General features: G+C 35.5%; 1 pseudogene; it reads right to left on the bottom strand.

Moving 5' to 3' along the window:
• Positions 1 to 6,517: 6,517 nt before the first annotated feature.
• Positions 6,518 to 11,901, bottom strand: LOC103779028 (annotated as a pseudogene).
• Positions 11,902 to 16,790: the final 4,889 nt, after the last annotated feature.

The following is a 16,790-nucleotide window of genomic DNA, read 5'->3' as shown; positions in this document are numbered from 1 at the left end:
CCGGTTTTGCCATTTCAGTGAGGAGAAAACGCAGCCTAGCAAAGTGAATGTTTAACACAATGCAAACAGGTTGGGATAAAAGTTAAAAAGAGCATAAATAGATTGTTACTCTACTTTAGGGATGTATCAAAAGCTGGTTTTCAAATTAATCTATAGTAGTTCACTTGGCAACCATTTAAAAAAAAAAAAAAAAAAGAAAGAAAAGAAAAACAAGGATTTCAAGGACTGGGGACTTACAGAATGTAACCTTGCTATGCCACAGCTTGCTTCCATAAATACTATCTCGATATACTTCTTTAGAACAAGTATTTAAAATCTGACAGGCTAACCCAGGGTGTGGAGAACACAATATACCTCAGGTTTAGATACTCATAAAGCAGCCATATTATAAGTTTTCAAAATAAAAAATATTTTTCAGTATGAAATAATGAAAATGCACAAACTTAAGTCCTGCCAAGCTGTTCATACAGAGCTCACTGCAGGACCATAGCTGCAATTAGCATTCAAGATGGACAGACAAGTAAAGCCATTCACTACACCTTCCAGTAATTCCCAAATTAAAAAAAAAAAAAAATTAAAAAAAGAAAGAAAAAAAAAAAAAGAACCCAACACATCAAACCAGTGTTGAGCACCTATGAGCAAGTTCCTGGTGCAATACGAGCCTCCAGCTACCTCTGAAATTGACATTACAAACAAAAAATCATCCAGAGGTAAACTCAAATACATCCAAGTTCAGGGAAAGGGAAAAACAAAACAAAAACAAAACAAAACACTACAACAATAAAAAAAACCTAGCTCCACCTTACATTTTACCTAGCAGTTATACTACACACAAAATTACCAATTAGAGATGTCTGTACTTGGATTTAACCAGCTGGTAGAGAGATTCCCTGCAATGTTAGCACAGCAGAAAAGAGTTCATGCTGTTAGGGTACCTTAAGAAGAATGAGGTCCTGTTGCATTTCCTCAAAGCACGAGGTCTGCTGTTGAACAATTCCACTTCCTCCACTCCAAGTAATCTTTATTCTGCAGGTTGTTCTCCTCTTCCACTCTGAATTATAACAAAGCATTTATCAGGGCAACCCCGAAGGAAGTGTGCAGGAATAGGTTAATGAGAGGCAGCAGGAACACTGGAGTTTAGTTATGTTGTATGTTTTTGTTGATTTGGCCAAACTGCATGTTATTCATATTTTTTCCATTTAGACTATAACGTCTTCAAATTACATGTGCATTGCATCTATGACACCTTAGACTCAAGACTGATACAGAACTTCAAGAGAGTACAAATTGTGAGTCTTCTTTCCCTTTTAACCTTTGGCTCCCGTGATAACAATTATAAGCAGAATTTCAAAGTTAGCCCTGACTTTATATAATGCAGAATACAGTGAATAAAGTGCTTTCATTTTTCATTGATGTGTGATGCTCTACAAAAATTAATAAGACACCCCTCCTTAATTTTTGTACTTATCTTAAAAGCTGATCACAGTAAATATAAGCTGTAGGACTGTAACATTTAACATTTTTATCTATTTGCTCCACCTGCTGGTGCATATTCCTTTTAAAGCAGTCTTTAGACCTCTAAATGTGTTAAAAATTTGGCCAAACACATACATAAAAGACATCCAGATTAATTTATGTAACATACTAATTAAACAAATCTGATCTTAACATTTTTTTTTTAATTCAAGAAAAAAAGAAGCACAGACATAGAGAAAGCTGACCCAGAGCTCACTTTTTGGACAGTGCCATTCATTTTTACTGTGACAATAACACAGTCATGTTTTAGAGAAGAAGAGATGATGGAAAATGTTTTCTCTTCCACAGAGGCATCTCTCTACGTAACTGATTTGTCTCTTCAGTCTTCCAAGAATGTGTGTTTGGACAATAAGTCAAAAAAATATTTTGTATTGGATTTTTTTTTTTTTTAATATATATGAAGAAACTTTATTTTTGGGTTCCCTGTGGAACTATGTTAAGCACAACTAAGGTTTGGCACATTACCACCAGGTTTTCTGGGGCTGTTGTCTTTTTGCCAACTGTAAAATTTTAACTTGTTTTACCTTCTGTAGTATTATTTCAGTATATTTTCTATACACTAACAATCTGCAGCAGATTAATTGTAGACTGCTTGACTGGAGTTCAGGAGAATATCTGGTCTGCAAAAGGTCCTGAAATTACCACATAGACATCACAGAGACTGAAGAGAAAAGTGGTTCTTGCATTGAATAAGAAGCAAAGGAAACCAACACTGATAGAAAACGGCTAAAAACATTGAAGAACTGGAGTTGGGTTTGTTTTCAATAAATCCAAGTACACACATAGATTCTTCCTAGACTAGTTCGTGTGGCTAATCTGCCTAAATAACCAGACTATCAGGAGTGACTCATTTAGCATAATACTGCAACAGATTTTTTCATGGTAACAATGGAAATGAAAACAGATGCAGGTTTGTAACGTCAGCTTTTCTGCATCTGAAGATAAAAGGGTGGACATGTTTTAAAGAGAATATGCAGGAGATAAAACTACTCTTATACACCCACTAGGAGGAAAGGAAAGTTAAAAGTAAGGAGAACTAATTTTGGACTCCCAACAAAGCAGATGCACAGCAGTAACTGCTGACAAATTCAGAATTATCTTAGTCTTATAAATTTAAAAGAGAAAGAGGTTACTTAAAATACACCTGAGCAAAAACTTCTATGAATTCATAGTTTTCACCCGAGTTCTACTTCTCCAATTCCTCATCCCCAGCGAACCAGAAAGAAAAATTGACATTAAAAGAAAAGAAAATTAACTTTGTCATTATCAGCTGATTTAACAACCACTTTGCATTTCAGCTTTCACAGAATCTCTATTAGCAAGCCAATGAAAAAGAAATAATCTCAAGAATCACTGCCTCAGTTCAGTTTAACTCTAAAAGGATACAGACTTGGGGTTTTTTGTTAAATAACCAGTTGTTACACCAACCTGCTCATTTGCTTCATTTTTAAATTTAGTGGAACTATATATCTGTAAAGTAATTACACTGTGAAATTTGCAAGAACACTATTTTAAATAAATTAAGAGACTTTTTGTTGTGAACAGTATTCTGAAACATCTTCCTGACAACAAGCCTAGAATTAATGCATTTGGTGTTACCATAAGTATGTATCCAAATACTATATAGAAAAATTATTTTCAATTTTTAAAAAATAACATTGTAAGGAGGAGATTCTTACATCAAATACATGCGTACATGGCATACAATAGTAGCTATACGTATACTTGCATTGCATTTGTATTTCGAAAATAATAATTTAAATTAACTATCTGTAAAGAAAAAAAAAGCTTCTTTGAACTGGCCATCATGAGTGTCATGCAATAAGCGTATTTAAGAGTGCGATCAGTTTATTCAAGTGGCAGTATTAGGAACATACTTTTCAATAACACTGCAAGAAAAACAAAACAAAACAAAAACTCTGAAGTTTGAAATTATCTAGTTTTGTGTGCCTAGAATTGGTTACTGGCACCTAAACCCCTCTCTAGGTCCATTTTTGAAAGCCTGGTAACTTAGGTGTGCCCCAGCTGTGAGCTTACAGTCCCTCTAGATTTCAGTTGCAGTATAGACTAAGGAAAGGATTTTCTTGTGAGCAGCATGCTGAGAAATAGTTGAAGGTTAAGCAAATCTCACCCAAACTGCTCAAAAGATGATACTTTTAGAGGACAAGGCATTCATTATTATACAAGTTTATTAAAAATGTTAGCAAATGTATTCTAGTTCCACAGCACAAATTTTCAATAGAAATTTATAGGCTTACATGAATTAATACAATATTCCTACAATCTATTTGCACAGAGGAAGTTACAGCACGTAAGAAATTGAGTTCATTAAACTTATCCAGCATTGAGATAGCAGCCTCAGACCTATGAGGGTTACTTACAAAAATACCATTAATCTTTCTATAATATAATCATAATAACATTAAAATAATACCCAGATAAAGTGTTCACATCAGGAGCAAATTGATACTTTCATAGACATAAAACACTCGAGTCAGACTAAGATAAATTATCCACAAGTTAAAAAGAGAGAAAATTATACTTGGTGAAACATTCATTGCAATACTGTTTACCACCTCTCTTGAACATCTTCTGAGTAGACTCAGAAGTTTGAGGCACGTCAGTTATAAAGGGGAAAAAAACAAACAAACAAAAACACACCTCAATAGTTGAAGTCTTTTCAGATGGTGCTATTGATATGGCATACAGCTTTTGGAATGCAGATACACAGATTTACACAATGGATGATACATTCTAGCTGAGGGGTTTTTTTGTTGGGTTTTTGTTTGATTGTTTTTTTCTTTCTAATGCAACAAGAAATTGACCTGATTGTAGGAGAAAATCACTTTTTTAAAAACTTTAATGAGACAAATGCTAGTTTGAAGTCAGTTGTCACATACGTATAAACTATTTTTCCTTTTCCCTCCTTCCACAGTATGCATTTCTCTGAATAGCTTAGAAATTTAGGAATTGCATTACCAATTAGGAATTTACCATTTTTTACTTATTCCATGTTTGTAAAATCTTCCTGCAACTCTGCTGTAAGAAATTCAGAATCATTTTGTTTGTAAACTTTGTTACTTCAACAGTTTGTTTCTGAATATGTCAGGACAGAAACGTGTTGAGCCTGGTCAGTAAGCTCTCTGCAGAGTGTCAATTGACCATTCTTCTATTTTGAATAATTACTAATTAGCTAAGTATCAATCAGTGCTTCTTTTTCTGTGACATCTTAGTTAAACCAGAATCTTACTTTAGTTGTTCTCCATTATTTCTCAAATAATTTTGACTGATTCCTCAGGATTTTTTCCCCACTATACAGCATGACAGCAGTAAGCACGTGCTACTCCAGGCAGTCTGCCATTTCACACTTAGCAGCTTTCCCATCATTAGCTTAAGCAGCTCAGGCCACAGCGCGAAGAGAAGCTGCAACAAGACAGATGGAAAAAAGCAGTATATGAAGGACTTAAGGTACATTTACTATCCTGTTGTCAATTAAACCTGAACTCGGTTACATGACTCTCCATGCTGAACAACAGCAAATACATGTTCTTTTCCTGTACTGTTGGGATCCTCTGCAAGTCATGCTTAACCACTGCACAGACACACTAACTGCAAACAAGCCTGAATTCTCACCTTAAGAGCTGGAGGACAAGAGGAGTCTATTTACCCTCCAGCAGACTGAAGAAATTACTTGTGGCCAATGTCTGCAACTAAACTACTGGCTTCAGTGGAACCCGGTCTCTCCTTCAGAGCATTTCTTCAGCCATGAATATTTTTGCAATTAGAAGTAATATAAACTGAGAAACGATATACAACATCTTTCCACATATGCAGCCAGAGAGCTATAAAGCCTGTGCTATTCTCTGTTTTACTCAGCTAAAGCAGTTAAAGTACAGCTTCACTTCTGCTATTCCAAACTGTAATCATCTTGGCAACTTAAGATTTGCACTGGTTTCATGAAACAACACAGAAAAGCAATGAAGTTAATAATCTAGAAATGAGAGGAGGATTTGCAAGGCCAGAGAAAGAAAAAAAGATGAAGGACAAAACAAGGCATCTGCAGCTACATTCAGAGCTGAAAGGTTGCTCTGGAATGATACAGAAAAGCAGCGTTACGAGCACTAGTATGGTCCAGAGTATTCCAGTAGGTTTCAGCTATTGCTGACTCAGCTAGTAATCTCTGAATGCTAAGAGCTTCAACCCTCTTAGTAGAAACTAATACATAAAGATCAACTTCTGAACAAGAGCCAGTTTGTGGTAGAATTCCCAAGAAACTGCATTTTTCAAAGCTCTGCCCACATCCTGGAAGTAATTCCCAATCTTTCATACATAAGTCTGTCCAGTGTTTCATATAAATGCTAAAATGAATATGAATTTCACTCTAGCAAATATATCAACTAAAGTTAAATTTGGAAATTATACAAAATCATTTAACTAAAAGTCTTTCTCCGTTAGTTGCCAGCTACTATGATGTTCATTTGGAGTTCTTTTTCTGTGGGTTTGATATTCTTTACATGATGTGTCTTTATATAGAAGAACAAACAAACTAATTTGAATGGTCTGAAACATAATAGAAGCCAAATTTATTAAATATAGTACAGATTTCAGATTATACTTTTTTTGCTGATGTTAAATCAAAAAAAAATTTAAATCAGTCTTTTACAATGCTGCTAAAATGGTAAGAAAACCCTGGAATCATTAAGCCCAGTTTATTGAAATATTCTTTGCATTTAGATTAACATGGAGTTCAGTGAATAATCCCAAAGATTACCCAAGGCTAACACTTAATACAGTTAGCACTCTGTGTGCTCTCCTGTTAGAAATGCAGAATTAGAGAACATGACCTAACATTTGAGGAAGCTATAATATTATTTGTATTCTCTGCATGTCAAAAGAATTTGCTCTTTTACAGAAAAGAGGGCACATTTGATCTAAAAACATTTGGCCCAGAAACAACTCAAAATAACCTTATGCCACTGACCTCTGGTTCCTTCTTTGTTCATTTGTTCTTTGTGTTAGTTATTTTTTTCTTTGGAATCTGGTTCTTAACATGTTCTCTCCATTTTTTCACCTGAAAATTTATAAAATTTCCACATCATCCAAACCTGTATTAAAGAGCACCCAGACAGCCAATACTAATAAGATTTGAGATTTTGGAGACAATTAGATAGAAGTTTTAGTTACAGGTTTGCAGTCTAGTACTGGTTAACTATTTTTTTTTCTCCAAAAGTCTTCTATTGAAAATATTAAAATCTTCATACAATGGGAAACCAGATGTATCAGAAGGCTTTACCCAGGACAAGGTGTGTCACACAAGAAGGGAATGGAAGTCATATCTAAGCATATTGCTAGGAGCAATCAGGTTTCTGGAGCAGCTACGACCATAGATTTCAATGCCTGGCAGGAAATCATGCCATTTAGGCCCCTTCTGCCATGCAATCTATGAATAAGAGTTCATGTAGATTCAAAATCCCTCCCACACACTTGACAGGTATTAACAGGTATTCAGTTATCAAAGTGAATGTTAAAGTGATGAGCTGATGCCGAAAAAGTAATAAAACTTTAAAGTTAACAAGCAAGAATAAAAGACATTAAAAAAAAAATATATATATGTTTTAGGAAGGCACCAAATTAGTTAAACTATAGCTATTAATACTGCCAAATGATACTATGTCTGGTATAGATGGCGGGGGAGGGAGTAGTTTAAAGAGGTCATAAACCCAGGCTTCATGCATAATTATCAACAATTAATAATTTAAGGGTTTTTTTTTTCCTCCTCCCCCTGTTTCCTCAAATTCTGTTCTACTACTTTTATGAAAAGAATACAGAAAAGAGAACAAAATTTCCCTTCCCTTAAACACTGAAGGGTGAAACATCACTCAGAGAGATTCTTCAAGGCATATTATCATCCTGGATTGTTCAAAGATACTTTGAAATGCCACATTGTACAAGCATGAATGTCTTCTAGCCTTGTAATACCCCAGTGGAACTACACTGAAGTTTCCATCTGCTGTGGAAAAACTTGGATTCTCTACGCTTGCCAGACCAAATCCAAATCTAAGGACAGATAAAGTTAGGGTCAAAAGACACACCATTACAAAAAGTAAAGCCCAAATGGTAAATCTGAAAAACAAATAAGGAAATTAACATGCTCTCTCTTTTTAGTCCATTTCTTTTCAATAAAGTCAAATGTAGAAAGAACTTTCATCAAAATTCTCTTGGAAGCGATAGGGAAACATTCGGGGGGACCAATAATTACAGAAAAACTTGGTTATCAGCAAACATTCAGTTCTGCCTCACTACACAATCTTTTGACTAGAAACTACAATAAAGTAAAAAGATGCATCTGAAGTTGACATTCACGCTGTAAGCCGTTTATAAGTAATAGTGATGCTATAAAGCCAGAAAGCTGACACTAAAGGTATAATACACACTTATTTAGCAGTTGGAAGATTGAGACAATATATTGTGACTTTTAACAGCCACACAGCTAGAGAACAATAAGAGAAGGAACCAAATAGCTAATAAGTAACAAATGACAATTATTACACTTCAAAGCTAACAGAGAAAGATGCCAACCTGAAGATTTTCAGGATCTAGAAGTTTCTGCGTAGGATGCTGGGGGGGGAAAAAAAATCTGAAGAACAGTTTTATTAAGCTGACAATTTAGAAAATTGGTATTATTACTGCCATTATGTTAAGATTTCTATGGGAAAAAGACTTCATATAATGTGACTGATGAATGATTAAAAAGAGACACTACCAATGTGAGAAGCATCTTTCAGAAATTTCCATTAAACAAAAAAAATCTGCTTCTTCAATGAATTCCAAACAAAGAAAATGTACTTCAAATCTCTCACAGTATAAGCAAGAATGCTTAAAAAGCAACTCTGCTGATACCCTCTCTCTCTCTCAAAAAAAAAGTTTTTGAGAAAAGCTCCAATGTCTGGCTATAGAACTGTAAGAAGAAACAATAAATTCTAAGGTAGGAAAAATACCTAGTATTTGGCATTGTGTTGTTTCTGCAGTTCACATCTTAAGTACTACATGTTGCAATAGACAAAATGCTTCAACTACTTCTGCAATTCATGAGTCATTAAAATCAATTTCCATTTCCAGTTATTTAAACTGTGGTAATATTGCACATGGGATAACTGATTTCCAGCCAAAGACAGACACAGGTGCTTTTCTGACCATTACAGTCTTCATAAGACAGGAAAACGTGTTCTTCTAATCAGTATATTTAGCCTTCATGCTTTTGGATGCCACATAAAAAAAGCAGATAAGTTTCCCAAAATCTCACAATTATATACAGAATACAAGTGAAAGACAAGCTAACTTTCTCCCACCTTCCCTATTTGCAGAAGTAAGCACTGATTTTTTGCCAAGAACATTCAGCACACCTATTCAGAATGTTAGCTTTAAGGAGCAACATAAATAAATCCTGTGGAAAGACTGGAAAGAGCAACAGCATTACACTGCCCCAAGGGCTGCTGCCTGTATATAAGGGACTGCATGAAGGAAAGCAAGGCCTTCATGATAATCTCTTCCAGCTGAGCAGACACTCAGAAAAGGACGAAAGAGTAAGAGACAGCAACACAAATGGGAAAAGGCTGATTTATTCAAACTGGAACCTCCAAAGTCTTTGCTTTCAAAGGGTGAAAAGTAGTCAATCTTTCCTAGCACTCCTTATGGTTAAATATCTCAGTTCCGTTTCTCCTTCTATTCTCAAATGCATTACTTTCATATCTAATAATTCTCAGAATATTTGAGAATCTTACTCAAAAGATGTATAATTCAAGACATCTTATCAACTCTGCATTTTGACACGTTACCTTCTCTGTTGTAGTTACTTTCCTTTCTCACCTTAACAAAAGGAGACAAGGAATGCTGCTTCTATTACTACTTCTTTAACTGTTTTTAAAAACAAGTTACCCAACATGAAAATATCTATGAACAATTAAGCAAACAGACAACTTACAGAATCAGAAGACAATACGTAGATGCCCAAGATGGGACTTCAGCAAAACCTTATGAAGATCTTCATCATGATAAAGTGTTATATTTGCTTCCTTGACTCTATACAATAAGAATGACTTGCTTGTGAGTTCAAAGCAGGTGACAGTGGACACTGAACAAGTGATGTTTGCTATCCCAGTACTTTTACATACATACAAATCCATTTATACACAACTAGTAAACAAAGTTCTGAATTTTAATTAATACATGCAAGATTTACCCTTTGTCTTTCTTTTCACCACTGAAGTTGAAAAGATGCGAGGCATGAAAATGAATTCCACTAAATAGCAAGGCACCACCAGAATTAGCCCAAACTGCTGCAAACTAAAGAACAGAAAAGTTAGAAATGTTAATGAAATTATGAAGAATACAGATCTGTCTATTCAAAATGGATATACAAATACTTACTTTAATACATAGGCACCAGAGATATAAGCAATGTAAAGGCAAATGCAACATAGCTACCTTGAAATATCTTTCTAAGTTAGAAAATTTATAATAAATACTGTTACAGTTTAACTGTATTTCCAAAAGAAAAATATATCATTTTGTTCATTTTTCACACTACTGCATACCTTTCCAGAAAGACTATCTAAATCAAAAACTACAGACCACCTAGAATAGTTTACTTTGGAAATTAAAATATATAAACAGTACATAAATAACTGAATATATAAACATTAATATATAGACATTTCTATAGTTAATATAAACAAAATATGAATAATTGGAAAGTATATATTTAATTAACAGTACTGACAACTTCTCTCCATACTTCTTGGATCGTTTGGAAGTAAAGCTCCAGCAGTGCATGAAGCCAGTAGGCTATCTGGCAAATACAGAAGAATTTTGCCTGAAAACTGAACAATAAATCAGGTCAAGAAAACACAACATGAGGAGTTCTTAGTCTTATCTATACTCATCAAGGAATTTTGTTATCATTAAAACCTCACCCTTTGTCAAGCTCCGTGTTGTCCAAATACAAAACAGCAGAAATGCAGCCATTGAACAATTTGTTTTCCTTCCCCCTAAAGGAAACTAGGCCAGAGGGTGTCACGGAAGCAATCACTGCAGAACTCATCCACACTTCCTCCTAAGGGAAGCTATACCTTGTTGGTTCCACTGTAGGTATGTATGTGTGTATGCACACACAGGCACACAGGCAGGCACCAAGCACTAGGAAGAAGCCACAGGACAGGCATCCTGGTGACTGACACATGGACTTGCCTTGTGCCTCTGCTATAGGAGATTCTACTCGACGCTGCTCAACTACCAGTAAAACAGAAGTGCACTGACTGTGTACATCTCAAATGTTCAACGTGAAACACCACCAGAAACACCTGCAAAAAATTATATATATTCATTACTGAAAAAAAAGTTGATCAATGTATTATTTTGAACATATTATAGTGCTATGTTCTTTGGAACAATCACAGCACAGAGGTCTCAAGTTTAGAAGTCAAGATTAGAACAAAAGTCAAGGCTTTTGCTAATTTCTCTGGACCTTAATTCCCTAATTCTTAATTAGGAACAATCTACCACAGTACCTGTTCCAAGACATTTTTCCAAGGTAAATTCCTGGAAAGAACTGAAAGTTATTAATTCTGCTAAGAAAAATTAAGTTAGTAAAACAAGGAAATTCCACTAGCTGATTACCATTGTTGTACATAGTACAGCAAGTCAAAAAGAAAAAAAAAAAGGAAATGTTTTGGGGGAAAATAGAATCAGTGTTTTCTCCCTTTGTTATTTAAAAGCATAACTGAATCAGCAATATCAGTTATTAAGAATAAAAAGGTGACATTTTTAAAATATAAACCACAAATCCATTATTAATTACACAAGAAATCATAAATAAATAATAGATACATAGAAGACTATGAAAATATTGTTACTTGATAACTCCTGCTGATTGTATCACAAACTGGAAAGAATGCATGCTTTCCACATTAAAACACAAGTTAGCAGCAGTGTTAACTATGGATAAAATAAGCCATTATTACTCACAAGCAACTGAGAAAATACCAGAATGTTTCAGAAGCAGACAGACAAGTAGGAGAGTTCTGCTATATTATAGAAATGAGGTGAATTTTTATATTCAAAGTTTTGAGGGAAAAACAGGAGTAATTTTTAAAGAGTTAATCTCTCGCATTACAAGAAAAAAAAGATGTGCTTTCATCTCACCAGTGGTATAGGTGACATTGTATTGCACAGCTATAGAGATGATGGCATACTGGGCTAAGACCTGAAATACAAAAAGGAAAGGGAGGAAGGGAGAGAAAGGGGGAGAACGAGAGAATGAGAGAGAGAATGAGAAAGAGAAGAAAGTGGAGAAAGAGAGAATAAGATCTTCCAAATAAGCAAGAATATAAACACATTGAAACTAGAAGACTATACCATCAACTGTTCTCCCACACATGATTTCAATCAAAGAGGTCCCAAAAGTGTCATTTATCTTCCACAAATGTGGAAGCTCATCTTGTTGTAAGTCCTTGAACATTTCCTGCATAGGGTCAAGACTTTAATTATGTCCTTTTAGCTACAGATCAAACTACTCACTGTTCTACTAAGCAGTTTAAAGGGCCTAGAAGTGTAAATGGCCTTCATTTATTTTGGAAGTTAAATGACTCTCTAAATTAAATCAGGAGGGAAGTTTCACCTAACTTTGCAGGATATTAGAAGCAATTCTAAAAATTTTCTAAAAATAACAGTACAATCAAAGTAACCAATGGTTATGATTTTATGTTAATTTTTCTCCTGTGGTTAAAGCTAGGATTTAAAAACAGAAAAACAAACAAACAAAACCTAACACCAAACACAACACTCTCGGTCATCCTTACCTCCTCAAAATGCCTTCCCACTCCCATGCTGCAGTATATTTAGCCCTTAGCTGTCACAGTGGAACTGTTTATAATGTGGATTACTGTCTGACCCTACAACCAAGTGCTACGAGGCAAACACATTTGGCTAGTTTAATTGAAAACATTTTATTATCTGGTTTGCACAACTGAAAGATCAAACAGTTGTGCTGATATAACTGCAGGAGTGGTAAGCTACAACACAGGGATCCAAGTGAAAGAGGAGGAAAAAAAAAAAACACAACCATCCAGGTTCCTTTGCTAAAAAAGAAGTTAAAAAAAATTGCAATGTGGAATTACATCATACACTGCCCATAGCAAATACATTTATTATGTTTGCAAGCACTCAGTTGAGAAATACAACATACATAATCTGAAAACTGTTGCAGAAAAATACATTTTTCTTCACATTTTCTCTTAAATTGATCTTTTCAGATATGACTTAAACCAAAGAACTACCAACTAAAAAAAGAAAGCTATTTTCCTCAGATGTTACACCATCTAATTTCTGAGAGCGCAACTAAGAGCTGCCAGAAGTATACAGAACAAGCATGAATTTATCCACCTACAAAGTAAGCAAAACAATGCAAAAGAACATCCTGCGTAGGAAAAAAAAATAAAACAAAGGGAAAAAACTAGAAGAGAAGGAAAATCCCTTCAGTACATTGGGAGTGCACCTGTAAGATTAAGCAGTAGAAGAGTAATAATATTGAAGAGTGCTTTTAAGAGAAAGTTGTACTAAGGAAAACGAAAGTACCAACTTTTTCTGGCATACAGAACTGACTTTCAGACACTGCAGTTCTATGAACAATTTAACCTTCTACAAGCCAGCACTACCATCCAAAGGAGCAATCCTGCCTTTTTTTTTGCCACCAGTTGCCTCTTGCCTCTTCCACACCTGTGCCACCAAAACTAGTGTGGTGAACTGGACAGAAAAATGATCCAAGTTCAAACTGATCCATCAAAACAAGAGGCAGGATAAAGCCCTATTATTCTTAACACAGAGGAATTTCCTAATATTCTGCACTGCTCAGCTATGGAAGTTCTTTTGTGTGCTTGATGGGAAGAATAAGCAGCCAGAGCACCAGTACTAACTTAAAATGTTTGTGGAACAAGAGCTTGAAAAATTTGTTGCCAACTGCTCCTTGAAAGACAGGGAAAGCATAGATAGTTACATAGGTATTGATGCCATAATCACCTAAAACAAACAGGCTTGCTTCCAGGAAGTCATCACTCAGAGTCCACAGCAACAGTCTTCCTTGCAGGAGGGCATTCATGCAGTGCCAGGTAACTTCAAGCAGATCCCTTGATTAGGGAAATTTTAAGAATAAGCTTTTTTAATGCTCTTTGGGAGAAGAGAGTGGCAAAAATCTTTGCTAGAGGCCAACAAACTATCTTTTCTGTTCATCTGTGAAGCATACAACACAGTACTACAAGCACTTTGCTCTCCTGGCAGTATGGGAGCCCAGTTAAGGGGTATTCTGTGGTAAAATGTCCACGGATACAAAGATGACGTAAGTTGCTCTAGGAGGAAAGAAATCATATGAAACTCTCCAAGATTGTACTAGAAGCTTAAAAAAAGCCCATAAATACTAAAAGAAAGGTTTCTTTAGAAGACAAGTCTCACTCTATTGTCAAGAAAAGGAGTAGAATTTGGCACGTAAAAGACTTTAAATATTCTGAGAGAAGGAAGAAGAAAGAAAATAACAGTTAACACACTAAAATTTGACTGCCACTTTTCAGTATGTTATAATTCATGAATCTCCCTACACTCATCTATAGACCTCATAATAATCAGCAAAGCTAAAGCACAGGAAAGTATAGTTAAGGTGGTTAAAACCCTTACGTGTAAGAATTCCCCTTAAGAAATTTTTATAACTGAATTTATGACATTCTAATGCTCATTTCCAATTTTAGCATGCTTATTGTTGTTTTGGATAGTCTCATGGATGTACACAATTGAAAGCCACCTAGAAAAGAAAATCCTGTATTTACTACAGTATTATGTGACCCCAAGCAAATCATTCAATAAGTAGTCAACTGTGAAGAATTTAATTTACACATTCTTTAGGTCATTAATATATAACCTATGGGACTATGGGCTAGATTTGGAAATATGCCATTGACAAGTGCATCTGAAATCACAGTAAACATAAAATATTATGAAATACACTGATTAAAAAAAATGTTCCCCTTCAATGCTTAAAACTAGTTTCACTCTAACACAGAGAGAAAATCAAGACTAAAAGAAAACAGACATACCAGCTGCATAGGCAAATTCAGTAGCACTTATGAAGCACTCCATACAGAACCATGATAAATGTCACCAACGTTTACTGGAAAACTTCGTAAGTTTTTTGTTTGGCAAACTGGATTGCCCATTATAAAGACCGTATAAGACATAGTGAACAAGAGAAATACAGATTTCATTCAAGTAACTCTGGAAGGCTTTTCTGCAGTCAAAAGGCAGAGGCATAATACAGAGGCCTAACCTGTAACAGAATACTACTCTTTCTCTATGTAATAACTAAGAGATGTCTCAATCAAAAGAGTGATTTTTCCATCAAAAAAGGATATGGAGACATTTAAATTATCCAATAAAAAGTACAACAGTATATATCCAAAAAAGCACACTAAAAGCATATCACAAGCTACACTAGAATCTAATCTGCATTTGAATTTCTAGACTTACGCTGACTAGAAATGAGATAACTTGTTAATTGTCCTTGGGTGTAATGAATATTAATTCACTCTTTTTCCACTAAAAGAAATCACCTTCATCAAAGCACCAGTGGTTACTGTGGAAGAGCTGAATAGTCCCTTCAATACATGTAGAGTTACAGAAATACAACTTCCATAGTGTATACAAAGCCCAAGTTAAGACAAATGACGTTCAGAGATGGAAATCCTGAAAACATAGTTGTTTGTAACAGCAAAAGGATACAGAACAGTGTATTTTAAATAGCACCATACATAAAGTTCTATTTAGGATCCCAGACTGGGTTTATTTTATTTCAGGTGCATATATTTACTTACTTTCTTAAACTTTATCACCTGACATGTCTAGCCACTAGCTACTTTTTTTTTTTGTCCCAAGAATGAGTTCTGCATTTAATGTATTAACTTTTATAGCCTACTCCTCCATAGATGACACAACTTACTGTACCTCAACACTGCCATTTGGAAGGAAATTATCTGGCCATCACAACTGCTTTCTCTATTTCTGTTGACTATCCTTAACATCTTCAAATGAAGGTCAAGAGATATATAGAGATAGATAGATCTATAAAGAAACATAACATCTACACATAAGTATCTTGTCTCAGACTTTAAGAGTACTTTTAATGTAAAACCATCCAATTTTTAATCTTATCCAACTGATAGGAAATGATGAAATACTTTAATACAGTATTTTAATTGTACAGTAAGAGTAGTATTTCAGTGAAGTATTTAAGTTGTCTATCCAGAAATTAAATACGGTTTACCAAACTTTCTCTCATACTCAGTATCAACCTAAAATACTCACATAATAACTTGCACCAGACTTTTGTCTCAAAAGTAGAAAAAAGATGCCTAAGATGATCACCTAATCCACTACCCCAGAAAATAATAACCATCTTGCACATGGAAATAAACTTTACAATAACTTTCAAACACAAAGGCAAAGAGGAATTCCGAAATTAGGCTGAGACTGTCTAATCCCACATTTTTCTTCAGATTATCCTTTGCTAGGGAGCCAACGACAGCAAGGGACTAAGCAGTGGTGCAACAGGGGGACTGGCAGCTTTTAAATATCACCTGGTTAAGCGTGCTCCAAACAACAGAGACTACCAGAAACCCTCTTTATGAGTGTTCCTAACTGCTTTACTACATGTACTTTTGAGCGGAGAGGAAAAAAAAAGTAAAAGAAAAAAGAAGTAGACGTAGCAGAGACATAAACCAACCCTGCTTTAAGCAAATGGGCTTGAGGAGCTTTCAAATTGGTAAGACTGAACTGAGTACAAGGAAGCTTATGGGATGGTTCTGGGAACGGAACATAGGAAAATTAATGAATAGGAATTAAACTAGGAAGAAGAAACCAGCAGCAACCTTACGGAAGGGGATAAGAGATGGGGTTGCATACCGAGAGCGGGAGCTGCCCAAGACAGCAGAGAACGCAGCGGGGAGTATGCAAGCTGGGGCAGGACGGAGAGGTGGGTGGAACTTGCTGCACTCGGATGGGAGCCGAGACACGGAGAGGAAGGGGCCCGAGGCGGGTGTCACGGGCTCAGGCCGCGGGCGAGGGGGAATCGGGGACGTAACCCTGCAGGGAAGAAGGAGGAAGGCAGACGGAGCCGCACGGGACGGGGCACGGCTGCGGCGCTGAGGCGAGCGGGAGGA

Source organism: Merops nubicus, unplaced genomic scaffold (genome assembly GCF_000691845.1).
Source record: "Merops nubicus isolate BGI_N331 unplaced genomic scaffold, ASM69184v1 scaffold41308, whole genome shotgun sequence".
Lineage (NCBI taxonomy): Eukaryota > Metazoa > Chordata > Aves > Coraciiformes > Meropidae > Merops > Merops nubicus.
This window is presented reverse-complemented; position numbering and strand designations above follow the sequence as displayed.